The 21,539-nt window shown below is 38.5% G+C and overlaps 1 protein-coding gene and 1 long non-coding RNA gene across 2 annotated transcripts in view; both read right to left on the reverse strand.

The window, feature by feature from the left end:
• Nucleotides 1-21,539, reverse strand: part of ZMIZ1 (zinc finger MIZ-type containing 1) — a 717,720-nt gene that overhangs the window by 429,664 nt on the left and 266,517 nt on the right. The gene's annotated exons all lie outside the window — the stretch shown is intronic.
• The window catches only part of LOC137477944 (uncharacterized), a 295,868-nt gene that overhangs the window by 23,732 nt on the left and 250,597 nt on the right, over nt 1-21,539 (reverse strand). The window contains exon 6 of the long non-coding RNA XR_011001298.1: nt 13,205-13,322. This is a non-coding gene — a long non-coding RNA (uncharacterized lncRNA). The remainder of the gene's footprint in view (nt 1-13,204; nt 13,323-21,539) is intronic.

Consider the following 21,539-nt stretch of genomic DNA (forward strand, 5'->3'; position numbering starts at 1 on the left):
CTCAGTGCAAGCTTATTCCAGTGGGACACCAACAACTCTGGATCCCAGTGCTCCAGCACCCAGCCAAACCTGGGCAGGGCTGGGACCAGTCCTGGAGCAGCACATGCCAGGGGGTGGCTGCTCTGTCCTGGGGCACTCCTCTGCCTTGTTACTGCCTTACATCATCAGCAAGCATTTCATTCCTTCAAGCACCCAGCTGCTCAAGATATATTCCCTCTGAATTTCATGTCTTGTTTGAAAAGATTACTCAAAATCAATGAGGAAGACAGGCTAGGAAAACAAATGTAGCCAAGTAATTTCTTAAGCACGGTTATCTTTACACTGAAGAGAGCACCAGGGAGTTACTAATCTTTACAAAACAAAAAGGATCCCTGAGACATGCTGCTTTTCTTTGCAGCCCTTTAGCTGATATATGAGCCCAAAGCCTGGTCAACACTTAAATCCAGACAGACTCCCCCTTGAATTCTCTGCACTGGCTTGCTGTTTTTCTGGCAAGTTGCAGCGGGTCTGTGTTCAGCCCAGACAGCATCTTGCCTTAAATACATTTTTAATCCTGTTTTGCCACATAGACAGCCTACATAATTTGGACCTTGAGCCTGGGGAAGCAACCCAATAGAATAATTACCGAGTCTTTCCTAAGTGATGTGTTGGGCCAGGCTGTTACAGTTAAATCAATGTTTAGCGTCAGCTCCCAGTCTCCACCCCTCCTTCCCCCAGCCTCCAAATCAAGCTAGTTTTTCAATAAAAAGAGGCCCACATAGATTTTCACAGACAGCCAAACAGAGGATTAGAAACCAGAATTTACAAACCAGACCTGGTTTGATACAATAGGTACTGACTAGGATGTATGAGCTTTGCTCAGTGTCCTCACTGACTGCTTCTGGCCATTAAAAACACCAGTTCCCAGGAGTCTTGGTGCCTTTCCTACTCTGACATATTTCAGTGCAGCTCCTGAGACTGTCCCTTCCAAATCTGTCTGTTCTCATTTCAGCAGGATGCAGTATTTATTTACTTCTGGAAGGAAAATTCCTGCTCAAATTGACTGTTGCATTGCATGTCAACAGCATTTCCATTTGATTCTGAGAGGAAGAAATACATCAAAGAAATTCTGTTAGTTCTAGAGAGTCTTTAAATTCTTTAGCAAGAGAAATGCTGAAATAAATAATTTCCATTAAAATGCCCGTTGAAAAGTGTTTGATCACAACAAAGGCAGATGCAAGAGAAGTTTACCTTTAGGTCAACTAAGTGGCAAAATAGGTTGCAAATTTTTAAGTGATGCCATGGAAAATTGACTGAAAAACGGGTAATATTGATGTACAATTTATTCAGCAATCTTATCCTATTAACTTTGAAATAATGGTTTTGTGCATAAACAGGACTTTACTACTTCAGACAACATTTCTTTGTGGATTAAAGTACCTACTATGTGGTCTATAATTTGAGGTACTGCTCAAATGCATACACAATCTCAAAAAGCCTACAAATAACATTTTTCTTTCTTCCTAAATGAGCGTACAGTTTTTTCATCAGTTCTATTCTCAGTATTTATCCAGTTCTTGGTTGAATTCTTTGGCAATTCCCATAAAAAAGAAGAAAAAAGGTGAAATTCAAGATTGCTGCTGTATCTCCACTGCTACATTTAACATATTTCTATGTTTCAGAACAGTGATGGTTAGAATAAGCACGCAGTGCAGCATTATTTTTACTCAACCACTAGTTATATTCTTTAAAGAAATTAGAAATTGTATTTTCTTGTAACAACAGCACTGTCTAACATAAATGCTGTAATAATAAAAAATAGCTTCTAGAATAATAAAAATAGCTTCTAGATTATCATAATTTAAAAAAAGAAGTTTAAAATCCATTGGAAAATGCAAGTAATTTAAAGACTCTTTTGAAAAGCAAGAGCTACTCTGGGCAGATCAGCATTGTATTTATTATTGTAACCATGGAAACAATATAAATTCCCATCTGTTAAGGTATTCGTTTGCTGCCTGCAAATGATGAGTATACTGCACTCAATAGGTGAATGAAATAGTTATAATTTCAATGAGTAGCCAGATATGTAATTTTTATTCTCTGTGAAACTGAAGAGAGGTCCTGGTTGTGATTTAAAGCCCTATGAAATGTTTGGAATGAAAGCACAAACCCTGGGAAATTTGCCTGGCTCCAAAGCTTTGTGACAAACCAGAAACTTGGACTCTGCCTTTATGAAGGTTCATACTAAGTTTTGAGAACTGGCGGAGAGAGGGGAGGTGGGAAAAAAAACCCCACAAAAAACAAAACCAAATAAAAAAAAAAAAAGGAAAAAAAGCTGCAAAAAAGATAAAAAGCAGGGGAGAAGGGAAAGCAATAACTTTTGTGCCATCTTCACAAGGTAAGTTCAGTCAATCTGGTCTGCTTGATTTGAGTCCTGCTTCAAGGTCCGGGCTCATGCAGTGTGTGACTACAGCAGAAGTGGCTGCTCCAAACTCTTTGAACTTTCCACATGCTGAGACCTGGATCGGAGTTTGGGATTTGAACTCCACAGCTCAATCTGTCTGTAAGGGGCTGCAGTAAAACAGTTAAACTCAGCACTACAGAAGCACATTTGATTGTGGAATTCAGGCCTATTTCGGGTTCAAAATTGCAGTCAGAAATTCAGCTCTGTGCTTTTTATTGCTCCTTCATGGGCACACTTCAAAATATGTGGCACCTTCCAGACATTCAAAAAGGTGTAGATTTTATCTATCTGGCAAAGACAGACTGTGTTCATCCAACTCTTTTGTCCTAAGGGAGTCAGAAGCTAAAATATAAGGAAGCTGACAGAACTAAAGAAAGATGAGAGAAAAAAAAAGTTTATGACAGTTACTAAATTCTGCATAAGTCTAAATGTTTCTTTGACAGATATTCCTGGCAACCCTTGGGATTTTGCAAATAAACTTATTATAATACAGGTGCAATATGGGAAAAATAAAGGAATTCAGAAAGAAGCCCAGATCTGTTGTATAATAATCCTTCTGAGTGTGTATATCATTATTTTTTATAGTGTGAAATGGCGATACAGGAAGGTGGCTTTTCCTGGACAGCACTTTTTACTTTGAATGTTTGAAAAGGTTGCTATCCAAGTCATCAACACCCTAAGCTTTGAAATACAGTATTTTTACTCCAGGAGAAAGTCCATGTTACAAGCAGTGACTCTGAAATGATCAGAAGATGAAAATATTGAGAATGTCTGAAGAACATATTGACTGATAACTTTTTTCCTTTTCATAATATCCCCAATTAGACTTAGTATTAAAATACTACTTTAATTATACTGTGAGATGTTATGCACTGTTGTCTTAAAGAGCATTTTTAGTTAAGGAAATGAATGTCAACAAACATGAGATTAAAAAAAAAATTAAAAAGTAAGAATGCAAAAATGATACATTTGTTCCACGTAAAGCCTCCTTCTACGTGTTTTTCAATCAAACAGCTTGATGGTGAAGTCTTAGGATAACAACAGGTAGTCCCATGAAAAAATCCCAAGTATAGACTAGCAAAATGGAATTGGTTCTACTTTTCACATTAAAGGAGTTATCAATAGAGATTGAGAGTTACAAATATTTTTGATAAAAATTTCCAACATGGAAAGGAAATGGATTGGTGTTCAGAAACTTAGGAGAGCCTGCACAGCCAGAATCTATGGAAAAAAACATAATAATTGGATTTTGGGATAGTGTGTAGGATCTGAAAAGCCATTTGAATATTAGCATGCATTAAAATTTTAAGGGTTATTAATCTTTTAATTTAAGGGTTGTTTGAAAAATCTTCCTGCTTGCTCTTACTGTGGTTTTAGTTCCTGTATATATGCAGATCTTGGGAATCTAAAAATAGTTGGAGGGAGAGGATTAAAAGGAAAAGGCCAGAGGAGTGCTGAAATATACACCCAAATTTAAAGTTAGAGCAGGACTTAAATTTAGATCATCCTCTCTGAACAGGTAACTTTGAGAGTCATCTACATCATAACAAGCCAGAGAGTACACCAAGATCCTGATGGATTTGGCCTCACACATAAGCTATTAGGTTAGACAACATTTGCCTTAAATAATTCTCAAAGTTTTCACAGAACATCTTTTCAGAATTTTCTGAGCATCTATTTGTACATTCTCTGTGAATGCAAATGGTACTCATGTTAATGTGCAGTTTAATGTAGAAAGATGCATTTGGGGAGCAGCAGCAGATTTTGTGGGCATATTTAAGAATGTTAATTTGAAAATGTGTGCTATAAACTTTGACAATTTTGGAATACACCCTAGAGAACTCTCAAGTGGCAAACATACAACACCTACTCAAAAAAGAAAAGAAAATAAAGAGCGCATCAACTCCATTATAGGCAAGCAAGCAGAGCAGACCAGAAAAATTACCAGGAGGAATTCTACAAGACTGAATACCAGAATGCCTTGAAAACCATCACTGGCCTTCCAGACATGACTGATTTATTGTCTGTGGAAGGACATGCCTAATTAACATAAAGGGAGGTTTTCTTTCCAGTGGTAACTGCTACAGCAAACATGGACCCAATACACTTTAGATTTTGATTTTCAAGAAGAATCTGATATTCAGTTTCAGATCAGAGATTGCTGGCTTTGGCACTGAGACACTAGGAAAGGTACAAAGCCACCTGCTAGGTAGGGAGCTGCATTTAGCAGCATCTTTCTTGATGCAAAGAAAGAAGATCTAAGAATGGCTCTCCTCTCTTTGGAATAAATACTAGTGATTCAGTCAAAGAATGACACCATGAGCTATGAACTATGAGCTAATGACTCCAGTAATGTTACAAACAAAACAATATGTGTCCCAGGATGATCTCGCCATGTTGTACCAGGAGGGCAAACATGGGAGACTCAATGTTTTATATACTCCCTTCACTGAAAAATACTCATGCATTTTAAAAAATGAACAAGCTCAAAACTTTTTGAGACCGTCCAAGTAAATAACGAAGATAGAATTAAAATACATAGAGGTTTTTCTGAGAAGTCCCATGTATTCTTAGAATCAGTATATCATCACCATAACTGCAAACTAGAGACCAGATCCAGGTTCATTTGTCATGTCAGCAATGTAGACCTGGTAGCACTTTCAAACTGAATCCAAGACCGTCAAACCCTTTCTTTCACCACTTCGTTAGAAATATTTAAGTATATGACTGCTAGGTCTAAGTAATAATATCTTTCTTCAAAGTAACTAGAAAAAGAAAATCCCTTCCCACATTATGAAAAAAAGGATTATACTGAGTCAAAGGCTTTTGTCTTGACAGCTCTGATCACATGTTCCAATAATTTTTTAGATTTTATAAAACAGCCATTGTGTCTTAAATATTTGTTACTAGTAAAATAAATAATTTTATAATATAAGGTCTGGCTGCCTTAAAAATCATGCCTGCCTTAAACCCAAAATATATTTATAAAATCACTAGTATGAAATATCTCTCGGCTGTTTTATAAGTTGTAGGAATTCTCCCAAGGATTCTTGCTCTTAGAGTAACTGTTTTCTGTGCATAGCTAGATTATTGTTTCAGTAAGCTGTTTTCTCCTTTTTGCTCCTTTGGTGTTACAGGCTATCCTCATCTTTCAGGGGATTCTGAACAAAGATAGAATTTGAGCTCAGAGATTTTTATTTTTAATTTTGCTAACACTACAATAATTTATCTTCTGCTTCTTTCTTTCAGAGAATCAGATTTGATTTTCTCTCTCCCAGTATCCATAGAAGAAGGGAAAGGACAAAGTTTTACACTGCAATGCAGAAGAGTTTGTTAGAGGTGAAGCGTGCTTTCTCATGCCTCTAGAAGTCTCTCATTTTTGCATTCTAATATAAAGATGAAGTCCTCTCTCAAATCCAAATCTCAGGCACAGAGACTCTAAGCAGACTACTACAAGGAAACAAAACAAAAATATGCTTGGGTTCTCTCTGACCTGAGGTCAGGAGAACTGGCAGAGCCTGTGCTGACTGATGGTATTCCTCTGCTGGGCTTGGCTCTCTGATAAAAGTCATCTCCCCTCCTTTCAGCCTTCCTAAGGATCTATTGCATGTTCCCCTTACCTCACCAATTGGCAGAGAAAGTAGAAGTTTTGGTGATCCTGAACTAAGGGGGTGTGTGTAATCTCTATTCAGCTTGCACAAAAATAGAGACACATGTAGGCTAACATACCTTCACAGCATAATAAAGCACTGCAAAACCCCAAAATATTACCTTGCTATCAAAATCAATAGCTAAACTGTTCCTGATTTCACAAGAAGATGACAGGCTGACATCTGTACTGTATTTGTTTATTAGTGCAGAGTCAAATAAAAAATACTTATCAAAAAACCTAAAGCCCTAACATCTAGTAGTTTTTACCCTTACCAAGGTTCTGGGACAATTAATCCAGCAAATTCACCAAGTGCTCCAGCAACAGATAAGATATCTCTTAGAAAAATACCACAGTAACATAGATAGTATACTTGGTGCATGTAGAGCCCTAGCCTAGACATCAGTGGGTAGCAGGAGGCCAACAAGCAGAGAAGCAACAGCTCCTCTATTGTTCTTCACGCCTATTCAAAGAAAATGTTGCCAGACCTGTCAGAAAAAAGCAGAACTGTATCAAGTTGTGACAGAGAACCCTGAGCGCCCGTATTATGCCTCCTGCAAGAGGGGCATTTGCCATACAAGGGCAGTACATGGACTTATTATTCTTCTTATGCTTCTGAGAGATATAAAAAATACCACAATTTTGAAGTTATTGCAAAGCAAGAAGGTAGAAGGTGATGATGTTCAGCTAAAGAACCTAAACATTCATACAGTGCAGACCCTTTCCCTTTAGACAAGGCCTGAGGTAAATCTCATGCACACATTATCTGTACAATATCTCACATTCCATTAAAAGTGCCCAGGCAGACATGCATGCACTTCCTCCTTTCTGCAACACTTCTGGGACCACTGCTTGTCACTAATGGGGATAATTCCTACCCCTATAGGGATAGATCCTGTTGTAGCACTCTGAAGTGATGAGCTAATGCATCCCCTTCCTGACATTCAAGAAAGAAGGAATGAACTAATAATTACTTGGAGTTAGAAATTACTAAAAGTAGTCTCCACAACAACTTCCTCTTGCTGCATTTTGAAGCATTGAACTTGTCTGTTGCCCAACTATATCATAAAAAATTATAATGTGCCTTCCTTTGAGAGAAAAATGAAAGAGCGTGACCTCATGTTATTTCAGAAACAAGATGAGGGTTTTTTTGCATGTGTTTCATAGTGAAAATCCCAAGTATTACTCCCACGCTGTAAACAATACAACTACTATTGCCCTATAATTTCTGTATCAGTGTGAATAGCAACAATTTTACATAATTAAAATAGGGAGTGATATTTCTCAGGCTCTTGCACTCCAAGAAAACACATTCTTTTAAGTAGCTCAAAGCTTTAAACAGAGGCAGGGAAAACACAGGTGACTAACATATAAGACACAGAAGAGTATGGGATCAAATCCCTGGTAGCTGCCAAGTGCTGCAGCTCCCTCAGTAGTCCTGAGTTAGACACTGGAGAGGCATCTGCTGCAGTTTGCTCCTTCTGTTTTGTCCTGTTAGTACAGGAGAGAGTTACCACACTACGAGGAATATGGACCATTCCCAGCTACCTCTTCAGGCCAAGGATATTCAGGGGACAGTGTAATTGCTTTGCTTACGGCACCTAGAAACTGTGCTGTAATCAGTCTCTGATGGTTGGAAATGCTGTGGAATTTAAGGACTGTAACTGCCCATCCATCTTATTTAGGTGTAGCTCAAAACTCACTTGTTTTTTTGTGGAATGTTCTGTTTAAAAACCAGATTAATTCCTTAAGTGTGGATGAAATTTTTAGCATAAAAGATGGTTATCTAGATTATTCTGCTACTCCGTCTGCATGGCAGTATGATTTAATAAATACAAACTAAAGCTGTGGCTTTCTTCTTTTTAGGAATATTAAATTAATTATAAAAATAGAGTTAAGATTGTAACTGTGATGATTGTTTGAACGAAGAAATTGAAAATTCTGTGGTTTATCAAAGTTGGACAGAAAGACACGATTGTACTGCCCACAAAAAAACCTTCTGATATGATGAAAGCTGATGATGATTTTCAGTAAGAAAAAAAATGCAGACAGGGTAGCTCACAGTCTATCAGGGATGCTTTTTACATAGCTGAAGTTACAGAAATACTTTTTCTCCCAATTTACACTGTATCCTGAAATTTGAACATGAAGCTTTTGTTATTAGAAAACTATTATTAATGAATAAAATATTATGTGGTGGTATTTTTTTGTGGGTTTTTTTGGGTTTTTTTTTGGTTATTTTTGGTTTTTTTTTTCTGACTGGACATGTCCAAGCATTATAATCTATATGGATAACTTTTCTAGATGTATTTGTGACTTTTTAATATCCTTCTTCTTATAAGGCTATGGACACATAAAAAAAAAATTAAAGAAAGAAAAACTAATTTTCAATAGTTTTCCTTTGAGCATTCTCTATGTTTTATGGTATGAGGGTACTACTAAATCTGTTGAACAAACAGTGAGGTCCAATTAATTTCTGTTTCAGTCCTTTGAATTTCCTCAAATTAAAATTTACCAGCAATAACTTAAATCTATTGTCCTATTGGTGATTCATTAATCCAACATGGATCTAATTTTAAGCCTGTGCTTATTCCTTATTGGCCCAAGGAAGGCATTTAGTAAAGTTTAGGAACAGGAAGAAAAGGCTTATTACTAACAAAATTTATTACTAACTTTTCTCAGAAACAATTTCTTAGACCATTTATTTTGGCTCCACAGTTATTTTTGAGAGTAACTCTGCCTGTGGAATTTGAAATGTGTTTCTTAGACTGAAGCAACAAGACTGCTGATTGTCTCAAGTGGAGCTTCCCATTCTGTGCAGTTATCCATAGCTTCAAAACCAGTCCATTACATTTCAAGTCTCACAGTACAGTATTAGTATTTCACTGGTCGAAACCAGTTTGAAGGATTTTTTTTTTGTTAACAAAAGAAATATAATTTGACCGTATTTCAGGAAGGTTTCCTGAATGTTTTTTTTTTCCTTTTCTTACATCAAATCCCTTAAAATTAAAATTATACCAGAATGTTCTAAAATCAATGAGAAGGTAGGCTGAACACTGCTCATTAAGCACAGCAAGAAGAATGTTGAAAGGATGATGACTACTTCTTCTTCCAATATCTCAATTCAGTGCATAAACTGGCCATTGCATAACCTGGGAATCCCATTGTAATTCCAGAATTAATTGACATTGAGCATTAGGAATTGAAACACAGTACCCAAACACAGTAAATTTGTAGCTATTCAGTAGAGATCTAAGTGTCTGCTTTGTACCTTCCTTACTAGATCCTCACCAGGAATTTGAGAAGCATTTTACTGGTCCAGAGTGGGTTATCTCTGTATCCTTTCTCTTTCCCCTCTTCTCCTTGGAAATCCTCAGCATGAAAGAGAAAAGACCTCTTGCTCCCTCGATACTTGTGACTTTGGGTTTGAAAACTAGGTTAACTGGAGAAGAATTTCTCTTTGAGACAGGTGTACAATATCTTCAGCTCTGGGATCTGAATTCCTTAGAATTCAAGTCTGCACCGACGGTTTACATCAGTGGTGAATTACCTGGAATCCCTTGACTACCTTTGCTCAGTCTTTACTTTTGATTTTCTCAGGGGCTAACAGAAGACTCCCAAAGCACTTGCTAAAGCCTCTTTTCAAACAACTGCCCAACTTCTTCCTCCTGCTCCCACGGGACCACCTTCCTCTCAATTGCTGTATCCTTGTTCTCCACTGCACCCACTCTGATTTCATGGCCAGCAGGCAATGACAAAATGGATACAGCTGACAGAGTATTTCTCTTTCGCTTCCCCATCTCATGAGGACTTTTTAGGAATAATATTCATTACCAAAGACACAACCACACTAAGCCTTGTACTGGGAAATGAACACCAAGTGCTGCTACAGATGGCCTTAGCTGCTTAGCAATCACTGGTGCACGTGCTGACAAGGGTTATGATTCATTCGGAGTGCCTGGTTAAGGCAGGTCACTTATCGACAGGGGACAGAAAAAGCAATCTCTTAACATTCTACCACATGGAAATAGTAAATAATTAAACAAGAAAGGCAACCACATTTCTCTACCAAAAATTCTTAAGCAAACACATGGACATGATCCCTTGCACAAGATCAGGGAAGGCTACTGCAGTGATATATTTCCAAAGTGGATGGTTCATTTAAAAGATTCAGTCTATTTTCTGTTAGCAAATCCTCTTACATAAGCAATACATTCTTTAAAAGTGCTTGAGGATTTAGGTATTCCTCAGTTTCATGGCTCCCATTTTAGTGAGCTTTTAAAGAAACTAAATTTTTTTAGAAAAAACATTTTTTCATCACTTTCTGTAAAAAAATGGGTCACTGTCTCTCTGTCAGTCTGGGAGCACGAAAACAGAGCTTGGAACTCCCTGCACCAGGCAGTTCTACAAATGGTGTCAGCTGAAGCAGTGGCTCCCAAGGAGCAAGGTGTGATCACATTGCAGATCTTTGGGTATATTACAGGAGATGTGTGGAACTCCCAGACCTCACATCCACAGCCGTGGCATGACAGACTTGGGGCTCACAAGGACAGGAGTTACGGATTGGGTCATGGCGCTGGGATGGACCGAACTTGACCGGACCTATGTAGAACCACTTGTCTTCCCCAGAAAGTTAGGAACCATTGACTGAGGGGCTCACTCCTTCTGTCCTTAAAGCTGCTGAAAATTTTACCATTCATAAGAAGAACTAGATCTGTAGTTCAGTTACCTAACTTTGAATGCATAGTATCATTTCTTTCCCCCACAGCAAAAAAGAATTAGCTCCATTATTACATTTTACCATTTGACAGCACTCTGGTAAACAGTGCTCAAAAGTAAAAATAGGAAGACTTTTAACCAGAATTCTGATTTACAGCTCCAGAGTGATAAGTACCCTAATGCAAATAAAAATAAAATTCTATGTACTGCCTTTTTTTTTAAATTAACAATCTCCATAGCTGTAAGCAAGAGAAATTAATTACGCCTGGCCTTACATCATGCTCAATGTGTACTGATGCAAATGCACCCTATTTTAATTCCTCTGAATGTTAATAATGGAGCAAATGAGTATTAGATTATGTTATACAAAAGCAATGGACGTAATTAAACTTCATTTAATAAAATCATCAGGGATACAGAAGCATTAATGACTTATACTCCTCCTCTGCAGGGAGTGAAGACATGTTGGTACACAGCAGCCTGAGAACCACTGAGATGAGAGCAATGTAAGTACATAAACAGGAATGCTAAGGTAAGTAGTGTATCATATATGAAAAGTCTTAGAGTGAAAGCCCCAGGCTACAATAAATTATTTACTTTAAAGCACCAGGAAATAGTACCATCTCAGGCAAATGACAGCAAAAATATCTTCCATCCTCTGAGAGGCAAAGCATCAGCAATGTAAGTGCACTTTGTAAGTGCAAAGCTGGTTAAATGTTGTACTGACAGTGTTAGAGAAAAAAATGCTTGAACTGTGAATAGTTGTTCACTTTGTACAGCCTTCTGTCCCTCTCTAAATCTACATTCACAAAGAGCATTGTGTTTGTACAATTCCTGTCTGGAATCACTGTTAGCTTCCTGAATGCTCTCACTTGGACACAAAACCATATATTCCTGAGTATTTTCTTTTTTTAAATGCATAAACTTTTTGATATTTATCTCAACTCAAGCTTCATCCATCTTTTCACCTTGGGTGTATTATAAAAGCCAAACAAATATTCACCAGCACAGCAGAAGGGATTTGTCCTGAGTTTAGCTATGTCCATATCCAGCACTTTCTAAAAAAAATTGGAGTGACATAAACTGAGCATAAAATATCTGTTGCATAGTAAGTGATAGCTGTGGTATGTGTTGAGGGTTTATGGGATTTTCTTGAAAAAAAGGCTTTTATGAAAATTAAATGTTGATATTACTGCTCATAAACTCTTGCAGAAATATAAATACATTTGGCATAGATGTGACCATTAAGAAAATGTATTGAGACTGTGACATACATCAATGTTTTGTGTTATAAGCATCAATAATAGACAATAATAAATTTTCACTTCTGCCAAATGACTGAGAGCTCTCTGCAGCGTGGGTATATTAGAAATACTGCTGCTGCTCATTAGATAAAAAAAAAACCCTTGAAGGCCAGGGGCTGGAGTCTGACCACAGCTTCACAGGCCAATGTTTGGGGCAATGCCTTCTGCTCCCAAGGAGATCTTTTCAGTTTGCATCACTGTGCCCAAGATCAATATCTGTCCCTGCAAGTACAGCAAAGGGTGATTTTCCTTCACCTGACGTGCAAAGAAAAAGGGGTCATGCTAGGAACACTGTTCTCTTGAGGAAAGACAACAGCACAATAAAAATACAGGTAACAGCAGAGAAATGTTCAATCAATCCTGGAGCATTAAGGTGGCACATCAATTTGTGCAGCACTAGTTGTTACTGTGTGGAAGCTGGCATTGGTGCCATTGTTTATCCAAAGAGATTTTACTTATTTTGTGAGCAAAAAAAACTCCCACAGTACCTAGGACCTCCTTCTCCACTGTGAGAAAGCTTTATTATTATTTCTATGACAAGAGAGATCTATTTCAAGCTTAAGGCAGGTTGGATAAAAGCAAAGAGTTCAATCAATAGCAGGATCCATTTCTCACTTATATTAAAGAATGATTGAAGAGGAGTTAAAGACAGGTTGGTAAAGACAATTTCAGCAGTATCACTGAACTGCTGAGATACAAAGTGTGGCTTTTTTACCTTCCTTTGACCAGGAATTAAATATCTTCTATTATGTCAGATATGCAGTGGACGTGTTCTCAGATTTACATCAGTGTGGTTGTGATCTGTATTATTATCAGGATAGTGTTTTTATATTGCTGTGCTTCTGTAATTCCCATTGAAGGGCATCTGTTTGAGGTACAGTAAATAGTACCTGTTTTGAGAAGCTCTTTACATTTGTTCACTTGAAATATTGATGACTGTTTTAAGCTGGTATAATAGCATATCATATTTCATGAAAGTATTGCAAAACTGCTCATGCACAAAACTGCCTAAAGTGATACTCAAGGTAAAGACTGCAGAGGCTTTTAAGAGTAGCAAGAAACACCAAGAGTTGGTGCCACTGGTGTGACTCATTTCAGAACCTCCTTGCTGAAATTTTCCTCACACATTGTCCTTGACTCTGCCCTGGTGGTGCAGCACATCTGGCGCATGAAGCACCCACTGCCTGGAGAACGTTTCCAGTTCAGCCTAACAGAGAAACAAAGGGTGAAATGTTGGAGCAAAGGAACACATATTTAGTCTGAACTGTAGAATTCTGTGTTTCTGTAGGTTTAGCACTAACATCCATTCTTCTACCTAATTTCTAACTTGTGATGCTACATGTACTACTCGGTATTTCAGACGTATTGAAACAGTGGGTGGTTTTACAGACCATATGTGCTGTAATCTCTAGACAGATCACAGCATGTTGAAGATGGAGAATCAGATGCAATCCTCAGACTGAATTTTTGGTTCCCTTGTTTTGTGGGTTTTTAACAGATTCGCCATAAAGTTAATTGAATTCTGCTTTCATTCGACTTTAAGCAGATGTGTAAGTAAGAACTTTTCATGGAATTTGTTGTGACTTGAAGTGAAAGGTGAGATAGCCAGCAAAGAATTGTTTACAATTCAATGAGAATCAAGATTAAACAAGTGACTTTTCTTTATTTACTTTGAAAGTTTCAAAGTCACTCTCCTCTTCCATGTTGTGCAACATCAGAGTACAGGATGCTTAGCAGATACTATTAATTTCTAGTTTTGTGCACTCTGGCAAGCATGGTTGGCTCATGAAGTAATGACTGTTTTAGACCACGATGTAGAAAGGAATGAGTATTATTACTGTGAAGCCTTAGCCAATTTTAGATGCAGTCTGTAGCCAAATCTTTCTTGAATCTTTTCATGAAAATCTCAGCTTGATTTTAAAGCATTAACAACATTAAGAACTTCACATATGTTTCAGAGAACCAGCTGAAGTGTGCAGGGTTTTCTGCATGGATCCTAGCTCACTTATTTTCATGTTTGCCTGCATTTAGTTACAGAGGATGCTCTTTTTAATGCTCTGCTTTTTTATAATGATTGTTAAAAATATAATTGACAATTAGTCAAATAATTTAAAATACCTTTTAGCTATCTCCACAGATTTAAAGATGGTATCTCTGAAGACTTAAAAAGACCCATGCAGAAACCCTCTGTTGGAAATCAAGCTCATCTGATAAGAATTTTGCAAAACTGTTTCCCATCACCATTTCATTATATTAAGCATGTCAATGCCATGCAGACATAGCTCCAGTCTCTGCCCCAGACTGACCTGGACGCTAATGCTGTATTTTTGCCTTGTATTTTTGTTCCATTTTCATAATCTTTACTCAATCTAAGGAGTTCTTTTTCTCCTTTCCAAAGAGCTGTTTCCAGAGAGACACTTCCAGTGTGGTTAAACAAGGCTTAGAAGAACATATTTACCTCTTAATTTAACTAAGAGCTATAAATATTAAAAGGAAGTCAATTTCAGATGAAGTAAGACAAAACCAGAAAGCTTCAAGGATATTACCATAAAATTATAAGCTGGGCAGATTGCAGAAATCAGATTATTCTGATCTAAATAAGTGTTTAGAAGTGCAGTCACTACCTGTTTGTACCAGACCATAACAACTGAAGGTCTGAAACAAAAGTTTACAATTTCAGTTAATACAAACTCTGCAAGGAAAATTTTTAAGCACAGGTTTGAAATGCACACATAGAATATTGCTCATTTAATGTTTTATATCCAATGGCACCATGGTAGTGTTAAAATTCATGTCTCAGCTGAATTGGGGTGATCCCCCAAAACCTTCATTTATGCCTATCTCTCAATAAAATTATAAATTGCACAATGTCTTTTGGCTAGCAGCCTGTCACATTATTGATACTGTTTATAGTTTCTTTAAATGATTACCAGTGCAGTGTTTTGAATTAGGAAATTACACCACGGGGATATAGCAAATCTGGGGGTCCTGGCTTATGGAAGATGACTAAAATGTATGTTTGAACAAGATTGACAGTGAACACACTGTAGAAAGCATTCAGCTTTAGCTTTAAGACCTTCCATACACCACATTCCAAAATACCTACAAAGTAAGGCAGAAGATACTAATGGTATACTGCTGAGACATGACATGCCAGCATATTATGCATCAAGCGTAGTTTATTAAACATGACCTCTGGTAAGAGCTCTGCTACAGAGTTCATGTATTTATTACAAAATCCCAACCCAAGTAACCAGAATCCCAAGCCACCCACACCTTCATGATCAATACCTTTCATTTCATTAATTGCCTTGGATGAATATAAACACAGTAAAAAAAAATTAAACAGAGTGTAGCACACCTACACAATGTTACATGGCTACCACTGTAACACCATCAATGGTGTTCCTACAGGAGTGCTGGGACGAAGAGTCTGACTTGAATCCTTTAATTAAGATTTCAGAGTGCTGTCAGCTGAGCTGGTGTTGTACACTGAACCAGACCACCTATTTCCTGCAAGGTCACAACCACATGCACATATTCATAGACAGAGATTTGATGATGCTGTTCCAGTCTTCAAGAAATACTACTAAATAAAACTCTTAAGCTGTACCTTACCAGTAAAGACTCTGTGTTCTGATGCTCCAGCTCACTGAAGCACACACACATGCAGGCAGACAGCATTCACCTAGTTAGCACTGTGAAAGAGGTGCAAAAATGCTTTTCAAATCTGCATATGCAAGGCAGCAATCTATCCAGAGCCACTTCTCTCCAGCTTAAGCAGTTGTAAGGCATCTACCAACTCGGTGTGCAAGCAGTGCTTAGCCATTTGTGAGCCAGCAAGACTTTTGTGGACCAGTGTTATTTACAGAAGCTACAGGAGAATTTTTGCTGAATGCATACATTTGGGCAAGGCACTTCATGGATATTCTGTATAGGAGATAATTTTCCTAATCATGCAAGAACACTTAGAGGAAAATGCACATTTATATCCAGTGAGATGAACTGGCAGAGCTCCCTCCCCCATGCTGCACCCCAAGAGATGTGGGAAGCCGTATAACCAGAGAGGAACATCCCTTCCCCCAGCTACACAACCATCCATCTTTGGAAGTTATACAGGGTGCCTGCCAGCTTTAAGCTGGTCCAAGTTACCTAAACTTCATCTGAAATGGCTATCATCACAAAATTTGCTCCTCTCTCCAACCTTATCTGCCCAAAACAGGTTCCCCTCATAATCTTATTACATTATAGCAATATAAAGTATGACTATTTAAGGCAATGGTCTTGGTTTCCAATGTTATTTCATTTTAATATATGACAACTTCTGGGTAGAAATAGTTCTCCTTCCTTTTTTCCTCTCTTCATTAGACAGACTCTTAAAGTAGATGCTAGGTCTTAAATTAGTACAATTTGTTTCTCTAGAGATGTAAGTAAAACCACTTTTTGAAATCAGAAGAGTTAAATCACCAAAACCCTATAAGGATACTTTTGTTTTAAGCCAAATACTTTAGGAATTATTTTAGGCTAGGGTAAAATAGGCTACTCTTACAGCACAATCTAGGGGATACACATCTGTTGAAACAATTCCACAGAAAAACGTAAAATGCAGATGATGAAGCAACAGATGAGTCCTTAGTGCAGTTATTTTCATGACTCCCAGTGTTGGTTCAGGTGGTTTCTCACAGTGTAACTCTTGTCCCAGAGTACATAAGGATGTAGAAGCTTTTATTGTGGTGATGGGAAACCAAAGGAAAGAAGCCAGCTAAAAAAGATTCACAAGGAAAGAAAATAATTTCAGGAAAAAACTTAGGCTAAGGATTCTGTGGTTGCCCCCATTATGTTTAAACATTTGTCTGCCATGTGAGAATTTGAGAAAAAGGAAGTTTCACTTACAGCATGAAATAAAAACGTTAATTCTTAACCATGTCCATTGTAAATGGGCAATGTAAAGCCCATACATTACACTTGTGATTATTAACTTTATAAGTGCCAGCAACACATTGAGAAAATGCGTGGAGAAAGATCATTTCCTACAGAGCTGTGTCTCATGGCTCAGCTGTGCGCTTCTGAGCCCCACTGATCCGCCACTTTGACAGAAACAGCTGTGGGTGGGTTTGAGGACTTGCCCTTGCCAACTGGTGACGGAACTCAGAAATAACACATCAAAAGTATGGATTGAAAAACCGGAGAAAAAGGAGTAAGAGCAAAGAAAATCCTACTAATATCCTATACTTCTTGCTCATACATGCAGCATGGTAATAATAGCAGATGCTGTAAAATAAGAAAAGTACATATCAATACATCCATGTGTTTGTGGAGAGAGATATATTTAGCCTTAGTTGAAGATACCAAGTTTTAGGAGGGCCCAGAAGCCTGCAATCAGGAAAGCACTATAGCTTTTAAGTCTAAATATGTGTTCTAATGATCAATATTTAGCAAAGCTTACTGCAACACATGGGGAGTCCCAGTGGTGTTAACACAAACTTTGTAAGTTGCTTCCGATCTAAGCGTGTGTTTAGCTGACCTGGATGCACGGGAAGATGAAGCTTGCAAACAGGCTTAGGGAACATATCTTTCAGTGGTTTAGCATAAAAGAACACATAGAGATGGAATTAAATTTGTGTTCAGTTTAATATTCTTTACTATAAACCTAAATGAAAGTTATGTCCATATAAACAAACCAAAACAAAAAAACAAAAAATCAAAACAACCCCCCCCCCCCAAAAAAAAAAAGGTAACATGAATTTGAATTAGAACATTTTCTCCAGACTTCTCTTCTTTGAGGCAGGTTCTTTGCTGGTGCAAATTTCCATAATTTAAATGAGTTACAACTGCTTACACCAGCTAGACTTGGACCCATCTATCACCTCTATTATCTAGATAATGTGGAAAATAATCTGTTCAGAGCTTTCATTTTGAAAACAATGTCATGTTACAATTCTCAGCAGAGTCAAAAGGCTCCCCAAAGCCATGCATGAAAAATAAACTGTAACCTTTTAAGATTTCCAAGCTATATGATAAATAATACTGAACTAATAATAACTCAGAGAGAAACAGAAGCACTGTTTATCTTATTTTTCTGCTTTAGGGGAAAGAATCTAGGTAGTAGATTTTGTCATGATTTTATTGCTCATTTTCTGTTCTGCAGGTTTCTTTCTTTGTGCTCATAGATGGTAATGACTTTTGCAAGAGAAATAAATTGTATTTCCATGGGAGTCGGGGCGTTAGGCAAATTGCAAAAGATGATGATGAAATTTGGACTAAGCTCACAACATGCTCTAGGTCCTGATGATTTAAAAACATTCCTTTAGCAATAAAAATCAAGTCCTTAAGTGCAATCCTAGCAGCCTGCACGAAAACAAAAACATACACAGGATTATTCTGGTTTGATTTATAGTGCTTTTGCCTACTGGAAATCTTAATGCAAGAAGCTTGCCAAGGTCAGTGCTTCTGCTTTCAGATTTCTCTATGAAAAAGGAGAAAGCAAACTGCATTTTCAATTTTTTTAAAGGCTCTGGCACAACGCCAGCCACTAGGCATTCAAGAGGTGTTCTGTAATCCATTCAACTGTAACATAAAGTTTTGTAAAAGGTATGCTAGCATATTCTGCACTGGCTCTGCTAATCAGTAATGTTCCATTAAATTGGCCACTGTCATATTAAAGAAAGATCTACATAGTTTGTGCCCTCTTGTAACAATAATATTTGACAATAATTATAGTGATACCAAGGTGTAGGTGGTCCAGTTGGCAAGAATAGCACAATATTTCTCTTTAATAGTGACTTGATCAAACATGTGTGGGTGCTTTGTTGAGGCTTGAAGAGGATTATAATAGCTGAAATAAGATGAGATAATTTGCTGACAAAGTTGTTTCTTCTTTAGGAGAACATATCCTTCTGTGCATGTGTGTGTGTGTACATGAACATCCCCCCACACAACCACCTCCCAGAGAAAATAACCCTTAAGCAGCTGTGCACTGAGAATGCTGATGGGGTGGAGCACTGTGCCAGAGGGAGAAGGGAAAGCATGCCAGGCTTTGTCTGTTTGGAAGAGGCTTTAACAAACAAGGGCACAGCATTGAGTTTTCTGCCCTCGAATGAAGAAATGGTGACTGTGACATGGCAGTCATTGCACAAGGATAAATTTTCTTTCATACCATAGGGCCACCTTTCCCAGCTCTGGACAGTTGTGTCTGCCACATGCTACAATTTGCCATACATTGACTGCACCAGCACAATAAATGATACAGGCCAGAGTGCTGGAATGATCAGCATTTAAGACAGCAAACCTCTCTATCCTCACTGCTTACAGAAAACAGGAGTGAGCCTTCAGCAGAAAGAGCTCCCAAGCCAGATGTCCTCCCACCAAGCACCCAAATTGCCCCTGCCTGTTCTGAACTCCCAGCTGAAGGGCCACATTATTCACTGGGCCAGACAGCTCTACAGTGCAGCCCCAGCAGTCGCTTGGGGACAATTCTTACCAACAGCTTAGCTCAGAATTCTTAATGGTCTTCTTGACAGACCATTGTGTGACAATGCCTTCTGCATCTTTAGCCTGCCTTAGCATGGCTGGCGAGGCCAGGGAAAAATGGCAAAATAAGACATTACTACTGCTGCTGCTGCTGCTGCTGGAATAAGCAGTGCCCGGGAAATGGCCAGTGGTGGGAGCTGGAGTAGTGGTTTTGATGTTGTACAGAGGTGTGAATGTGTGTGCAAAATGAAATAAATAAATACATTATAAATAAGTAAATAAATCTTCGAGATGACACAGGAACACAGAATGCTTGGGGTTGGCAGGGACCTCGGGAGATCATCTAGTTCAATGCCCCTGCTCCAGCAGGACCAGCTAGGACTGGTTGCCCAGTACACCGTTGGCAGGTTTTGAGTATCTCCACAGCTGGAGACTTCACAACCCCTCTGTCCAACTTAGTCCACTGTTCAACCACCTCCACAGTTACTGCTCTTTTGTGTTCAGATGGAGTTTCACACGTGTCAGTTTGTCCCCACTGCCTCTGTCCTGTCTCTGGAACATGCAGCCTGAGCCAGATGAATGATCTGTCATTTCACACTGGGATTCATGGAAGACTGCATGGACACAGCAATCAGCCTAATGAAGAAACCTGTGCAATCTCTCAGAGGAATTTTATTCTCTCTACTCTTTTCCAGTATCCTGTCCAGTTTATCAGGAAAGCCTAATGTGGACATCTACAAAGATGACAACTTGAATATATTGAAATGCATGGAAGAAGTGAACGGGGACTGTGGGGTGGTTATTTGCTGGTTCAACGTGGTAAGGATGTTACCTGGGATATCTGTGGAGGTGTCAGATTTTCTTTAGCTATACATGAAAGGTGAATATGACCAATGCTTCAGACTTAAACTTGCTTAGCCAGTTCACAATCTGGAATTGCATTTGTACCATGATGATTTAAATAATTTGGTACTTTCTTTTTTTTTTTGTGAGAACAATAAAAATTAGCATTCTGCTGTCAATTTCCAGATGTTTTAGCCCCTTCTTAAAACAATAACATAACTAAAACTGACTGCCCATTTTCAATGAAGCGCAGTATACAATCCCTGGTAGTGTGTACCCACTGCCCCTAGCACTTTACAATGCAAACCAGTGGCTAGCAATCAGAAAAGAAGCCAGAGCCCGGACTAGTATTTCCCATTGCACTTATTGGTGATACCTTAAGAGGTTATTATGAGATAATGCACAAGTTCCCTGTGGTTTCCCTTCCTTTTCCTCAGTGTCTCTCTCACGTACCCTTTGTGGTGTCCAGAGGACACCATGCTACCCCAGCAGGAAAGCTGCCCCCCCACACAGAGTGAAACAGTTATGACATCGATCTAACACAGATGCAGGGCAGGACAACAGCTCCGTGCTCCAGCCTGGCCACCAGCCCCTGGGGGCCCCAGTGCAGCTGCTGGTGTCCCGACCTGACGCAGCGAGGCCACACAAGATCACAGCCTGAGGTAATATGGCCACAGGCATCTGTGACTGTTCTGTTCCTCACCTCCACTTCATGCTGAGAATACTTGAGTTTGAGACAGTAACAGACAGGCAAATCACCTGTTGCAGTTTCTGCTCTGACTTTTCCCAGGGAGGACAAGAAATCCCGTATGGGGTAAAGCTCCTTGGTTCCCCCTCCTACCCCTTCAAATCTGGAAGACTTCCCTGGATAACTTCCAGCAACTATCCCATATGTCAGAATAGGGTTTCCTCTTTGTTCCAGAATATGTTGAAAGGAACTGACAACAGCAAATAAAAAAATTAAATAACTAGCAAAGACACTAGAGAGAGACAGCAGTTGCTAGTGAAGGATATTGCAAGATGGTCACTAGTTAAAACAAGCAGGCCAAGTTCTAGCTACTCTTCAAAGATTTAAAAGAACTGCTTTACAATACTAATACTATATGGTCAG

This window comes from Anomalospiza imberbis, chromosome 8, assembly GCF_031753505.1.
Source record: "Anomalospiza imberbis isolate Cuckoo-Finch-1a 21T00152 chromosome 8, ASM3175350v1, whole genome shotgun sequence".
In the NCBI taxonomy this organism is placed as follows: domain Eukaryota; kingdom Metazoa; phylum Chordata; class Aves; order Passeriformes; family Viduidae; genus Anomalospiza; species Anomalospiza imberbis.